This window comes from Phyllobates terribilis, unplaced genomic scaffold, assembly GCF_046119375.1.
Source record: "Phyllobates terribilis strain yellow unplaced genomic scaffold, ASM4611937v1 Scaffold_1__5_contigs__length_1240528914, whole genome shotgun sequence".
In the NCBI taxonomy this organism is placed as follows: Eukaryota; Metazoa; Chordata; class Amphibia; order Anura; family Dendrobatidae; genus Phyllobates; species Phyllobates terribilis.
In genome coordinates this window covers 531,250,911-531,265,787 of record NW_027362761.1, presented here as the reverse complement: position 1 = coordinate 531,265,787, position 14,877 = coordinate 531,250,911, and positions in this window count along the sequence as shown.

Here is a 14,877-nt window from a genome sequence, read left to right as displayed (position 1 = left end):
AGGCCTTCCTCCTACAAACTGGTCATACCAGCTTGATGGGCCTGGTTGATCTACTCCTGGGTGTCGGCCCTTGGCCCCAGGGTTTGCCCGTTTAAAGGACAGATCCACGCGGTGTGGCCTGCCTTGTGGCAACGGTAGCAGATAAGTTCTCCTGGAGGGTGACGTTGATCGTTGGTCCTCCCACGGGGTGGCGTTGTCCTCCTTCTTCTCCTCATCCAGGGGACATCCTCAGGACTGTCGGCGAGTAGGATCCTTCCATCCGGCTCGGGCTCCGTCTGTAGCTGCAGGGCTTTCAGGACAGTGGTCAGGGTTTTACTTAGCTGTCGCACTTCAGAGTGAAGGCTGTCCAGCTCGCTAGGGGGCGCTGTTTGCACTTTAGTCTCAGCCTCTAATGAAGGGGCAGTGAGTGCTGTAGCCATTGGGGTGGCCCCACCCTGGTAACGCTGGATAGCAGTATCTGATGTTTCCAGGGGCTGAAGGCCCTTAATAGCCATGTCCTTCAGGGTGTCAAAGGTGGCATTTGGATGATCTAAGGCCCACCACCGTACAGTTCTGCTCTCCTCTTGGGACCTCAACCCCCGGATGAATTGTTCTGTCAGCATTTTGTTCTCATCATGTATGCTGGCTGGACTAACCTGTTTCAGGGCCCGCAGTGCCTCTTGTAGACGCCAGGCATAGTCCCAGATACTGTCCTCAGGTTTCTGGGTACAGTGATAGAACCTCATCCGAAGATCTGTCTCAGTGCGGTTTTCAAACACAGTTTGCAATCTCTTAAATATAATGGATACTGATTCCTGGTCTGCGGCAGGCCAGGTCTCAACTTCCCGCTCTGCGGCACCAGTCAATTGTCCCAACAGAACAGCGGCTCTCTGTTTACCAGTCATTGAGTACATCTCCAGTACACCGCATATTTTCCTTTTGAATCCAGACAGGGTGTCCGGTTTGCCATCATACTGGGGAAGCCATTTCGCTCCGGGGATATACAGCAGGGCCATGGGTATCAATGAAGTCACGACCCCTGCTGGTGGGGCAGCTGCTCTGGCCTGAGCAGCGCCGGTCGCAAAGTTGAACATCGGGAGCGTTAACTGGTGCTCCGTCATCTTGCTGGTTGTCGGCCATGGTTGCGCCCCCCTAGTAAACCGTAGCCTACCTTCTCTTTCTTTTTCAGGTAGGCCGCGGCTCCGCAGACGACGGTCTCCTTCCAGGACCTGATGCTTCCTGGTGTTGCATCAGAGCGCGAGGTGGGGCTTGAGTTTCGCATGCTACCAACACTCACGCCTCTCTGGTTCCCGCGGTTACGCCCCTCTTCTTCCCGCGCGGCGGCACGGTAATGGCGGCGATGTTCACCACAGTTCAAACACGGCACACAGTACCCGGTGGCAACGAGCACGAAATCCTGTTTGTGACGCCAGGAAGAGATGACTCGCCCAGGGGGGGATTAGGGGGGAAACTCGGTACCCGGGCCTTTACCTTCTGTGGGATGTCACGGCAGTCGGCTCCCGGGCCCGTCCTCTGGGGTCACTCTTTAAAAGGGGTTTTAATGTTTTTACTAACAGTTTGTCTCGTGACGCCACCTGTGGATTCCGGTAATGGTTACCGGCACTGCTGCAGACCTCCGGGGCTGATGGGATGGCTGCTGGGATGCTTCTGCTCCCCACAGGTGGAGCGGGCCCCAGGGGCAGGGTGGATGGATGGGATGCGTGTGAGAGATGGCCCGGTCGGGTCAGGGGGAATGACGAACACGCACACAGGGGATTCGCTTCAGTACCTTTACTGGTGTAACGGCAGGTATGGTCCAGGGTATTTGCTAGGAAGGGTGCACTTCAGGACGCTCCCCAGTGAGCGGGTATAAAGCCTCCTGATCTGTGTCTCCCTCTCTCTAAGCTTCTGGCCAGCCTGGAACTTGGCCTGGCTTCTAGGTTGCGTTGTTCTCTCACCTGACCGCTTAGTAGTAGGACTTTTCTTTGGCAACCACTATCCCTGGACGCCGGGGCCTTCGTGGTTCCTAGTCTTGTATTTGATGGTAGCTTCAGGATGACCAGGGGTCTGGAAGCCTCCTGGTATGCCGGTTGTCCCTACTGGGTGTAGAGAACCCTGTAGGCGCGGACCCGGTGTCCGGATTGTGTCTTGGGGTGAGCCTGTGATGCTCCTCTGCCCCCTTAACTCCTCTCTCCTCTCTACTTGCCTCGGCCACTCTTAGGGCCCTCAATACAGCAGCAGACGTGCTGCTTCTTCACTGGTCTAAGCGCCAGCACACTGTCTGACTGAACTGAACTACTCAACTGAACTGCCTGGCTCCACCCTTCATATATATAACCCTAACAGGCTCCCTCTGGTGGTATGAGGTGGAAGGGTGGAGGTGTTTGTTTGTAATGAGGGCCTCTTGTGGAGAAGTCCGTCCATGCACCCTTTTGGGCCCTGTGGTACCTGTGGTAGCAGGGTGCCACAGGGAGAGGTGCTACTGAGCTAGGGAGAGATTTGGTTGTGTATTAGGTAGTGTATGGAGAAAACAAGTACATTACACATATCCATCTCAACAAACAGTCCTTCTGAGAACTAATCCATCTGCAGAGATATCAGGCAGGCAGTGTATATAGGCAAGCAGGCAGTGTATATAGCAGACTGCAGCGCATATAGCACAAGAGGCTCCATTCCAGTTCTGCCTTCTGCTGCTGTTAGATATTTCTAGACAAAGGCCCAGGTCTCAGGGGCCAGGAATAATTTTTTTGGGATCTTAATCCTCATTATTTGCTTAAAAAGCAATCCAGAGAACACAGTTTTTCTGCGCCATTTGCTTGTTGGCACTGCAGAATACAGCCAGGTCCTTTCCATATTACAGCGCTAAAAATCCAGCTATTTAAAACTGTAGTTTGTCCGTCACACGGATCACATATAATTACGCTGAGAATACTGCCATTTTTGGCCTCCATTCAAATTTTTTTCAGTGTGTCAGCAAAGTTTTTAACACCGGTTTGCTGTTCAAAATATTTACCTACAGGCCAGGTATTTAAAACTGTGGTTTGTCCGTCACACGGATCACATATAAGTTTTCAGAAAATACTGCCGTTTCTGGCCTCCATTCTAATTTTTTTTCAGTGTGTCAGCAAAGTTTTGACACCGGTTTGCTGTTCAAAATAGTTACCTACAGGCCAGGTATTTAAAACTGTGGTTTGTCCGTCACACGGATAACATATAACTTTGCTCCAAATTCAGCCATTTGTAGTGAGCGTGGAAGATATTGTCTTCCATTTAAAATGGACGTGATGGTGATGGTGCATGCAGAGGCCGAGGCCGTGGGCAAGCTGAAATTGTGCCACAACAAACACCCACATCTTCTCGCCCGACCTTCCTGTCCCAATAACTAGGGGACCGCAGCACACCACTATTGAACCCAGAGCAGTGTCAAAAGATTGTTGGTTTAATAGCGGATAATGCTTCCAGTCACTTTGCCACCACCACCACCACCCTGTCTTCCACACGGTCAAGTCTCAGTAGCGGTGAGTCTGGACTGCATATTCCTCACCCTGATCCTCCTTCCTCCCACCATGCCGAGGGCCCAGAGACAACTGATCCCACACTTGGACACTCCGAAGAGCTGTTCACTTTTCCATTTATAGATTCGGGCCTCTCATCCGGTCCACTTGAAGCGGAGCAACAGGAGATCGCATGTAGCCATGGTCAAATATTTCAGCAGCCACGGTCACACGAAGGCGACGGTGGGAAAGTGTCACAAGAGGTGGATGATGATGAGACACAATTGCCAGAAAGTTAGGAGGAGGGCCATAGTGCGGAAGTGGAAGACAAAGTGGTGGATGATATAGTAACTGATCCAACCTGGCAGGAGGACATGCAGTGTGAGGACAGCAGCACACAGGGGTCGGACCTTCGGACGGAACACGTCCTCCCGACGCCAAGGATTGCGGGCCCTTGGTCAATCAGGATTGACCCCACAGTCTATAGCTCCTGCACCTATCCTCCTCAGCCTCCTCCTCCTCTTCAGCCTCCATCTCCTATCTCCTAAATGATCACATCAGTCACAAGCTGGAAGCACTGCAGCACTGTCTCGGCCAAGCGGCAACAGGCTGTGCTGAATCTAATATGCTTAGGTGACAAACCGCACAATGGTGAAGAGTTGTGGACAGCTCTGAAAGAGCAGGCAGATCTGTGGCTCACACTGCTGAACCTACAGCCAGGCATGGTCGTGTGTGACAATGGCCGGAACCTGGTGGCGACTCTGAGGCTCACACACGTACCATGCCTGGCCTATGTGCTTAACCTCGTGGTTCAGCGGTTTCTCAAATCCTACTCGGAGCTGCCAGATCTGCTTGTTAAAGTACGCCGCCTGTGTGCCCATTTTTAGAAAGTCACCTACAGCTTCTGCCGCCCTTGCCTTGTTTCAGCAGCGTTTGCAGCTTCCGGCTCACAGACTGATGTGTGATGTCCCCACTCTTTGGAACTTTACACTGCAGATGTTGGGAAGGATTTGTGAGCAGAAGAGGGCAGTTGTTGAGTACCAGCATCAACAAGGCCATCGGTATTCAGTTCAGACTCCACACATAAGACCTCAAGAGTGAACATGGATGTCAGACATATGTACCATCCTCCAAAACTTTGAGGACTCCACCAAGATGGTGAGCGGCGATGACGCCATAATTAGCATCACCATCCCGCTTCTCTGTCTTCTGAAACGCTCTCTGCTCACAATCAAAGAGGATGCATTGCAGGCGGAGCACGATGAGATCGAGCAAGGAACCAGACAGGGTGATTACACACAGCCCAGCCTCATCTCATCCGAACATGGATTGGGTGACAATGAGGAAGAGGAGGAGGAGGAAGAACAGGAGCTAGTTTCCTGCACTATAGACGGTACTACCTGCACAACTGTCATACCGTCTGTTCAGCGTGGATGGCCTGAGGACAGAGAGGAGGAGGAGGAGGAGAGCATGGTCAGTCATCCTCTTGGTGAGGACACGGAAGTCTTGCCTGTTACCAGTCTGGCACGCATGGCTGAGTTTATGGTATGCTGCTTTTCCCATGACCCTCTCGTTCTCAAAATTTTGGGTCACAGTCATTACTGGTTGGTTACACTTCTAGACCCACGCTACAAAGAGAACTTTATATCTCTTATTCCTGAGGCGGACAGGTCTACAAAAATGGGGCAGTACCAGAAGGCCCTTGTTGCGGAACTATTAAAATAATTCTCATTTGAAAATGCTGGCGGCAGAGGTCACAGTTCATTGGACAACCAAGGAGTACAGGCGAGAGAAACACAACTTCAATCCAGCAGAGGCAGGGGAACACTGTCAAAGTTCTGGGAGAGTTTTCTCAGCCCCTCCCATCGCACAGGCCCTGAGGCGCGGGGTACTCTCACAAGGAGTGCAAAGTTTGGGAAGATGCTGACCTTACCAACGTCCTCCGTGATTCCGCTGTGCCTTATAATTATTGGGTATCCAAGCTGGATACGTGGAATGAACTGGCTCTCTACGCCTTGGAGATCCTGGCCTGCCCTGCCGCTAGCGTTTTATCAGAGAGGGTTTTTAGTGCCGCTAGTGGAATTATAACTGATAAGCGCATCCGCCTGTCAACTGAAAATGCTGACAGGCTGACTCTTATAGAAATGAAGAAGAGCTGGATTGGGCCAGACTTCTCAACACCACCGAATTATAGCAGTGTAACATAAACTCAAATTCAGTGTCTTTTTTTGGGAGGTGTATTCCCATGCACCTCTTCACACCCACACATGGATATATGCTTCCTGATTTTGGCTATTTGCTCTTGTCCTCCTCCTTCTCCACCACCATATCACCAGGGTGACCGTGGTCCATGATGCAAGACTCACATAATTTTTTTAAAGTGTGTTTATGATGCAATTTTTTATACAGTATGTTCATGTATACCCCCCAGAGGTAAATGTTTGTCAGCCCATACACTTAGTGCATGGGCATTACAAGTATAGGAGCCCCGCTCCTTTCTAATGGGAACATTTTTTATGAGGCCCTCCTCCACGTCTCTTCCAAGGGGCATTGGAGTGCCTCCCAATTTTTGGCAGCCCTTGCATTCACTGCATAGGCCAACACTATGTGAGTCCCACTTCCTAATAATGGGAACATTTTTTCACTAGGCCCTCTACGTCTCTTCCAAGGGGCATTGGAGTGCCTCCAAATTTTTGGCAACCCTTGCATTCACTGCATAGGCAAACACAATGGGAGACCCACTTCCTAATAAAGGGAATATTGTTTTCAGGAGGCCCTCTGACCTCCATGTCTCTTCCAAGGGGCATTGCAGTGCCTCCAAATTTTTGGTAACCCTTGCATTCAATGCATAGGCAAACACAATGGGAGACCTACTTCCTAATAATGGGAACATTGTTTTTTGGAGGCCCTCTGACTTTCACGTCTCTTCCAAGGGGCTTTGGAGTGCCTCCAAATTTTTGGCAACATTGTTTTCAGGAGGCCCTCCTCTAAGTCTCTTCAGAGGGTTATTGGGGTGCGTCCAAATTTTCAAAGTGGCATTGGGGTGCGTCCAAGTTTTGGCAGCCCTGCCACTCACTGCATACGCAATAACAGTATAGGAGACCCACTCTTTAGTAATGGGAACAATAAAATATAGCCGGCTGATGGCTCTCTAAGAATAGTGAGGGCCGACTGCTGGCCCTTTAAGAATAGTAAAGGCCGCCTGATGGCCAAATAAAAATAGGCTTTGTGACTTTCAGAGTCCCTCCTTCATAAATGAAACACGATGTGTCTGTTGATATCTCACACACCACGTGGCCAGATAAGGTTGTAAAATGTTAAAATGACATTTCGTTGTGAATGCATTTGTCATGGTTTAAAGCAATGCAAAAGTGCAAAAACGCATCAAAAACGCTAAGTGTGAACATAGCCTAAGGTGTGGAGGAGTATTTTTATTTTTGGTTATTTATTTTGCTTTATATACAAGTCATTACCCTGGAAAGGATGTTCGTAACATATTTCCCAGGAAAATCCATTTTGTTTTTGTTTTTGTATGTTTTATTGTGAGTCCCTAAAAGTGGCGTAATACCTCTGACAAAGTTGTTGACAGAAGTGACCTGGGAGTCAGAAATGCTTCCAGGGATCTTCCCCATGCTGTCCCCATGTCATTTGAGCACTGTTCCCATCGATTTGGGCAATTTTTAGGTCCTCTGCAGACCGCCGGGCGGGCCACCTGAAAAATGCTCGAATTTCCCATAGACTTACATTGGGCTCGTTGCTCAGGTCGAGCACCCGAGTATTCCAATGTGCTCAACCCAAGCATCGAGCACCCGAGCATTTTAGTGCTCGCCCATCACTGTTCATAAGTCTGCAGTCACATAGAGCAACCGAAGACTTTAACTTCAGGCCTGGACAACCCCTTTAACCAAAACCATTGTACTAGGACTGATATCACAACCATACAGTGACCATATAATGGTAATATCAGTTCTACAGCAGTATTCTGCAGACCATATACTGTATGTGTATACTGTACAGGTTCTGACCAGTGACTCTCTCGCTGATTGTTGTCATTCACTTTCCCTTTTCTTTCCATTCAGCCCAGTCCCCCATGACCTCTTCTTCCATCCATAATTCATACCTATAAAATGTAACACACAGACATTTTTACTTCACTGCTTTTCCAGCCCCCTCCTCACATGCTACCACCTCTTCACAAACCATATACAGTGGCATGTAAAAGTTTGGGCACCCCTGGACAAAATTACCGTTCTTGTGAACAATTAAGCAAGTTGAAGATGAAATGATCCCTAAAAGGCCTCAAGTTAAAGATGACTCATTTCCTTTGTATTTTAGGCAAAATATATATATTTTTTCATCTTTGACATTTTAAAAATTCCAAAAAGGAAAATGGGCTGATGCAAAAGTTTGGGCACACTGCATGGTTTGTATATAGTAGCACCCCACTATGAAAGTATCACACTTTTTGAAGCCAGGCAAGAGTCTTTCAATTCTTTTTTTAGGGATTTTCATACATTCTTCCTTGGAAAATTCTTCCAGTTCTGTGAGATTCCTGGATCTTCTTGCATGCACTGCTCTTTTGAGGTCTAGCCACAGATGTTCAATGATGTTCAGATCAGTGGACTGTGAGGGCCATTGTAAAACCTTCAGCTTTTGAGATAATCTATTGTGGATTTGACGTGTGCTTAGGATCATTATCAATCTTAGAAGCCATCCTCTTTTCAACTTCAGCTTTTTTACAGATGGTGTTAAGTTTGTGACGCGCCCCCTGGGCCTGTGTTGTGCAGGGGAACCCGGAACCGGGACTGTTGTAGAATGCTGGGGGTTGTAGTCTCCGTGTGGCGGTGACCCGGTCCGTGCCCAGGGTGGTCAAACCAGTGGCAGTCTTAATGTATAGCAAATGTCCGACTACGCCACCCGTGGATTGCGGTCAGTGGGGACCGCCGCTGCGCTGCCGACCGCTGAGGCTGATGTTGTTTGCGCAGCCGAGTATGGGATAACTCCCCACGGGAGAAGTATTGCCTCAGGGCAGCTAATGTGAGAGATGATGGGAGTGATGGTGTGAGGGTCCCAGTGCTAATGGTGCTGGTGCGGCAAGGAATCACAGAGACGTGAGGTGCAGTTCAGGGTCTTTACTGATGGTACAAGGCAGACCCTCCCGGGAGTACTGGCTAGTATAAGGGGCCTGGTCAGTCTGCGAGCAAGCAGGAGTTTCCCTGGCCAGGTGGAGTTGTAGGCCTCCCCGTTTATCTGCACTCTTCCTGGCTACCTTGCTGTCAGTGGTTACTAGTAGCCCACGTCCCTGAGTATACCGTGTGGTGCTCACCCATATGGCTGGTGACTTGGGGCCTTCTGTTAGCCTCCGCTCCTGGATGGCGGCGCTGGTCCCTTCTTTGTGACTGAGCCTCCGGGCTTCTATGGCCAGAGGACCTGGAATCCCCTGCCGGTTGGTTTCTGCTGCTGGGTATATATCAGTCCCCACAGCCTCGGACTCCTGTGTCCGGTTTTAGTAACTTCAGCCAGGGCGAGCTATATCTCTGCTCACAGCCCCTGGCCTTCAGCTGCTGCTCCTACAGAGCTCCTGATGTATCTTTTCCTGTGTCTGCAGCTTCACTCTAGGCTCTGCCTGCTCTGCTTGTTCTGCAGGCTCAGTCTGACTTAATCCCGCCCCAAACCCAGTTTATAAGGGCAGATTCCTCCCCTCCCAGGTCTGGGCGGGCAGTGTTGCATGCTTAGGGCTCCTGACCAGAGAAACCTCCCACTTGCTCTCAGACATAATATCTCTATTACTGTGGCAACCAGACCCCTGGGGTGTCACATTCCCCCCTAGTAAATTTTAGTACTCCGGGACTAAACACATTTTTAAAACATAATAACAGGGTATAAACAATAATACGATACTATATTTACAAGAAGCTTTAGTTCTTTAAAGGTCACGGCGTGTCCGCAACCGGGTGTCCATATCACCCAAGGTGAAGTTTTAAGGGAAGTAGGGGACCTGTCCAAAGCAAACCCCTTGCGTTGTCCTTGGGCGTGGCGGCTGCAAGGCTGGAGCTAGCTACTTTGGGCCGCAAGTAGGCCACGCCAGACAGGTTTTCTCTTCCGCGGCCGTCTTCGCAAGAGGCACCAAGGTGCAACTATCTACAAAACTGTTCCGGTTATCCAGCGTCCATAACCTGTTAGTCCATAAAAATCTGCAGGGTAACTGAGAAACATGATTAATAACAGGCAACAAACATAAACCATAAACAGTTAACAGATAAATTCACAGTGCATTAGTTTAGATTCTCCAGCGAGCGGGCATCTGACCTCTAGTGACTCTAGTGGACCTACAGAGCTCACTAACTGGTCCTGCACTACAGGGTGTAGGGGATGTTATAGGTAAGCTGGGCAGCTGTCTGCGCACTCTTTGGCTCACTAGGGGCACGGCAGGCTCACTACTAGCAGAGGGTTGATCCTCCTGTACTGCTGGTGTGGACTCTTCTGCCTCTTGGGCCAGCTGCTCTTCCAGCTCTACCGGTTCCTCTGTAGGCACTTGCGGGGCTGGCTGGAGAAAGGTGAGGACGGGTACCACGACAGCGCCGTTTACTTGTGTCCAAGACCAGGGGAAGTCTCCGAGTACGGTACTCATCATTTCTTCCCTTTTGTTATGTTCTGCTACCAGAGCTAAGGAAAGAGAGGAGATCTGTCCCTACGATAGAACTCAGCTTTATCCCTACGATGTAACAGGGGACCTGATCCTGCGATCAGACCTGCTAAAGTCCTAAGCTAGTCTGTACGGAGACCTATAGATGTGGGGAAGGAATCCCTACAAGTACTAAGGACTGGGAGGAAAATGGGACACCTCCTAACAGAAATAGTAGCAGACAGACAAACAAACAAAATATATAGAACACTGAGGTCCGTAGACCAAGCAAACTAACAGAGTTAGATACAGAGCACAGGCTAGCTAGAAAGTAGTTATACAATGAAGTCCAGCAAAGCCAGAAGGGCGGAGCAGGATTAAATAGGCCAACAAGGTCATGTGACCAGCAAAGGAAAAAACCTAAGAGCAAGGTTCTAACACCTTTCCTCTGCGGGTTGAGGGTTTCCTTGATCTTCTTCAGGGCTTTGCAGCTGCTCGGGACACTTCTTCAGGTGGTCTCTGGAGACAATGGCTGTGGTTTCTGCTCCATCCTTACTGATTACGCAGATTTTTGGGTTCTCATGGCTTGATGGCAGTACGGTGTACGGGTCCTTCTCCCACTGGTCGTCCAACTTGTGGTGCCGCCTCTTCCTCTTCAAGACCTGCTCTCCAGGTACCAGGGGAACAGCGGGAGCATACTGGTTATAAGCCTTCTCTTGCCTTTCTCTAGCTTGAGACAGACTTCGCTCGACGCTCTCCTGTACTTTCCGATACTGCTGCTGCCGTTCTGTATCCCAGTCTGCCTCTGGCGAGGTGTCCTCAGGCGTCAGGACTCCCATATCCAGGTCAATAGGCAGCTTACCAGGTCTTGCTCTCATTAGGTAAGCCGGGGTACAGTTGGTGGAACCTACAGGGATGTGGTTATACAGGTCCACCAGATCGGGCAGTTTCTCAGGCCACAGACTGCATTCTTCCAGGGGCAACGTTTTTAGCAGATCTATCACCACCTGGTTCATCTTCTCGCAGAGTCCATTGGTTTGAGGGTGATAGGGCGTTGTTCTTATCTTCTTGCAGCCATACAGGTTGCAGAACTCCTGGAAGACCTCCGCTTCGAAGGCTGGTCCTTGGTCTGTCAACACTTGGTCCGGGTACCCGTGTGGACGGCAGAAGTGCTGCTGGAAGGCTCTAGCTGCTGTTTGAGCCGTTAAGTCCTTAACCGGGACCACCACCAGGAACCGGGAGTAATGATCTACGATTGTGAGGGCGTAGACATACCCAGATCTGCTTGGAGCCAGTTTCACATGGTCCAGGGCTACCAGTTCCAGTGGCTGTCTGGTGATGATGGGCTGCAGGGGAGTCTTCTGGCTGGCTCGGTCTTTTCTTCTCAGGTGGCACGGGCAACAGTCTCTGCACCACCTCTCGATGGATCCTCTCATGCCTACCCAGTAGAACCGTTCACGCAACAAGAACTCCAGCTTCTTCCATCCAAAGTGCCCTGCTCCGTTGTGGTATGCCTCCAGAACCATAGCCGCGTCTCGTCTTGGGACCACTACCTGCCAGGTCAACTCATGTGTTCGAGAGTTAACCATTCTCCGGCACAGCTTCTCCCTGTAGAGGAACAGCTTACTTTTCTCCTTCCACAGTTGCTTGGTCTCCTCCGGAGCATCTGGGTCAAGACGGGCATCGGCCTGGGTCAGCATTTCCTTCACCAAATGGACTGCGGGATCACTGTCTTGCGTCTCCGCCCAGTTGTAGTGGGGCAAGGGATTGAATGTCACGGAGCGCCTGTCCTTCACACGGTGGGAATACAGGGTAATCCCATGACGGTGGAACGCAGGGAGCTCAACTTCTTCCAGATCTTCTGGATCTTCCCCTACGTCCGGTAAGTTCGGCATTCTAGACAGGGCATCCGCGTTGGCATTTGAGCGTCCTGCCCGGTATTTGATGGTGAATTCAAAGTTGGACAGGCGGGCCATCCATCTCTGTTCCAGGGCACCGAGCCTTGCAGTGTCCAGGTGTGTCAACGGGTTGTTATCCGTGTACACGGTGAATTTGGAGGAGGCAAGGTAATGCTTGAAACGTTCGGTCACTGCCCACACTACTGCCAGGAACTCCAGCTTGAATGAGCTATAATTCTCAGGGTTCCTCTCCGTGGGCCGTAGCTTTCGGCTGGCGTAAGCGATTACCCGTTCTTTCCCTTGCTGGATCTGGGACAGTACGGCTCCTAGCCCGATGTTGCTTGCGTCCGTGTGGAGGATAAAGGGCTGGCTGTAATCTGGATATGCCAGGATTTCATCCCCCGTGAGGGCCATCTTCAGCTGGCAGAAGGACTCCTCTTCCAGCTTTTCCCACCTAAAGGGCGGCTTCTGGTTTTTGGCTTTCCGAGATTGACCTATCAGGAGGTCCTGCATAGGGGCTGCCATTTTGGTGAAACCGGGAATGAATCTTCGGTAGTAGCCTACCAACCCGAGGAACTGCCGCACTTCCTTTATGCTGGAGGGTCTTGGCCAGTCCTTAATCACGGTGATCTTATCAGGGTCAGGAGCCACTCCGTCAGCACTCACCACGTGTCCCAGGTATTGCACCTTTGGTTTCAGGAGGTGACACTTGGAGGGTTTCACCTTTAGGCCGTAGTTTGCCAGAGCTTCGAACACTTCTGCCAGGTGTTTCAGGTGGTCCTCGTAGGTCTTGGAATAGACGATGACATCGTTCAGGTATAACAGGACCGTCTCGAAGTTCCGGTGTCCCAGACAGCATTCCATCAACCGTTGGAAGGTTCCTGGTGCGTTGCAGAGCCCAAACGGCATACAGTTAAATTCGCTGAGACCCATCGGGGTGGTGAATGCGGTCTTCTCCCGGTCCGCCTCTGCTACAGGAACCTGCCAGTACCCGCTAGTGAGATCCAAAGTAGAGAAGAAGTTAGCAGATTTTAATGCAGCTAAGGACTCTTCTATCCTTGGTAACGGGTACGCATCTTTGTGTGTGATACGGTTGACCTTCCTGTAGTCTACACACATTCTCATGGTGTTGTCTTTCTTTTTCACTAAGACTAGTGGAGCTGCCCAGGGGCTACAGCTGTCCCTGATTACCCCAGCCTCCTTCATGTCTCTAAGCATCCCCTTGGCGTGTTGGTAGTGTGCCGGGGGTACGGGTCGGTATCTCTCCTTTATGGGAGGATGGTCTCCCATGGGGATGTGGTGTTCTACCCCCTTTACTCGCCCGAAGTCTAGCGGGTGTTTACTAAACACTCTCTCGTACTCTCAAACCACCCGATAGACTCCCTGTTTCTGGTGTGAGGGAGTGGAGTCAGTACCCAAATGTAGTTGCTGACACCAGTCCTCCATTGGTTTCTTAGAGCCGTTACCTTCCTCTGGTTGAGATGGAGGCAAGGGTTCCACGGCCTGTACAGAGTTCTGGTTGATGGTGAACAATTTGGCTAGCGTGGCATACCGGGGCAGGTGTACTTCTCTCTCCCCGATATTTATGATGCGAACGGGCACCCTCCCATGGCGTACATCGACCACCCCCCGTGCTGTCAAAATGGTGGGCCTACTGTCTGAGTAGACGGGTTCTACCATTGCTTGGTAGTCTCTACCTCTTAGACCAATAGCTGCCCGGCACCAAATCATCATCTCACTTTTTGGGGGCATGGCAATAGGGAACGGGTCACACATTCTCACGCTACCTATCTCACCACCAGATAGTTCCACCTGTTGCCGCTTCATCAGTGCCCGGATCTCTTTTTGGAGCACACGCTACTGGCCGGAACTGGCGTTCTTGGCAACCTGCTGTAAAATGAGAATCACCTCTGCAAGACAATTTTCAATCACATTAGTTCCCAAGGTTATTCTAGGGTGACTCTCATGACGGTCTATGTCCACTATAATCAGTCCTTGTGCCGCCAGTTCGACTTTACCGATCTTAATGGTCACCTCTTTGAATCCCACGTGCGGCACGGGCTGACCATTGCTGGCGATGATACTCAGGTCGTCATCTGGGTAGCGGGTTATGTCCGAGTCATTCCAGTACTGTTTAAAGAGCACGTACGGGATGGTGGTCACCTGTGACCCAGTGTCTAGTAGGGCACTCATAGGAATGCCATCCAGTACCACAGGCAAGATTGGACGTCCCCCTACGTATTTATCACGCCAGTTTGATGGGCCTGATGGTCTTATGCCTGGGGGTTGGCCCTCTACCCCAGGTTGTGCCCGTTTAAATGACAGTACCTTGCCACATGTCCGGGTTGATTGCAGCGGCGGCAGATGGGTCGTCCGTCCTCGTTGTATCTGTCGCTGGGTCTTCCTCTGGCCGGTGGGGTCCTCCTCAGTCGGCGCCACGGGACGTCCTCCGGTCCGGATGCCAGCTGGATCTTTCCTGGAGAAGAGACCTGTAAAGACTGCACAGTTCTGGTTAGCGCGGCAACGCTCTTAGTCAGCTCTTGGACCTGATGGTGCAGGTCTGTAGCCGGGTAACTGTTTAAAGCCTGCGCATCAGCTCCCACAGGCCCTGCAGACAAGGGGGCCGTCTCCTGGTGGTAAGTGATAGCAGGGCGCCTGTGGGTCACAGCGCCACCTGGTGCCGGTTCTCGGAGCACCCGGATGGCTCTGTCCTTGAACTGTGCAAAGTCCAGGTCAGGGTCCTGTAAGGCCATTGCCCGCAACTGGGTTCGGTGGGCATTGCACAGTAGACCCTCAATAAATTGTTCAGTCAACAGCTTATCTTCATTTCCCACGCTGTCAGGGTCTGCCTGCTTAATGGCTCTCAGGGCCTCTTGTAGGT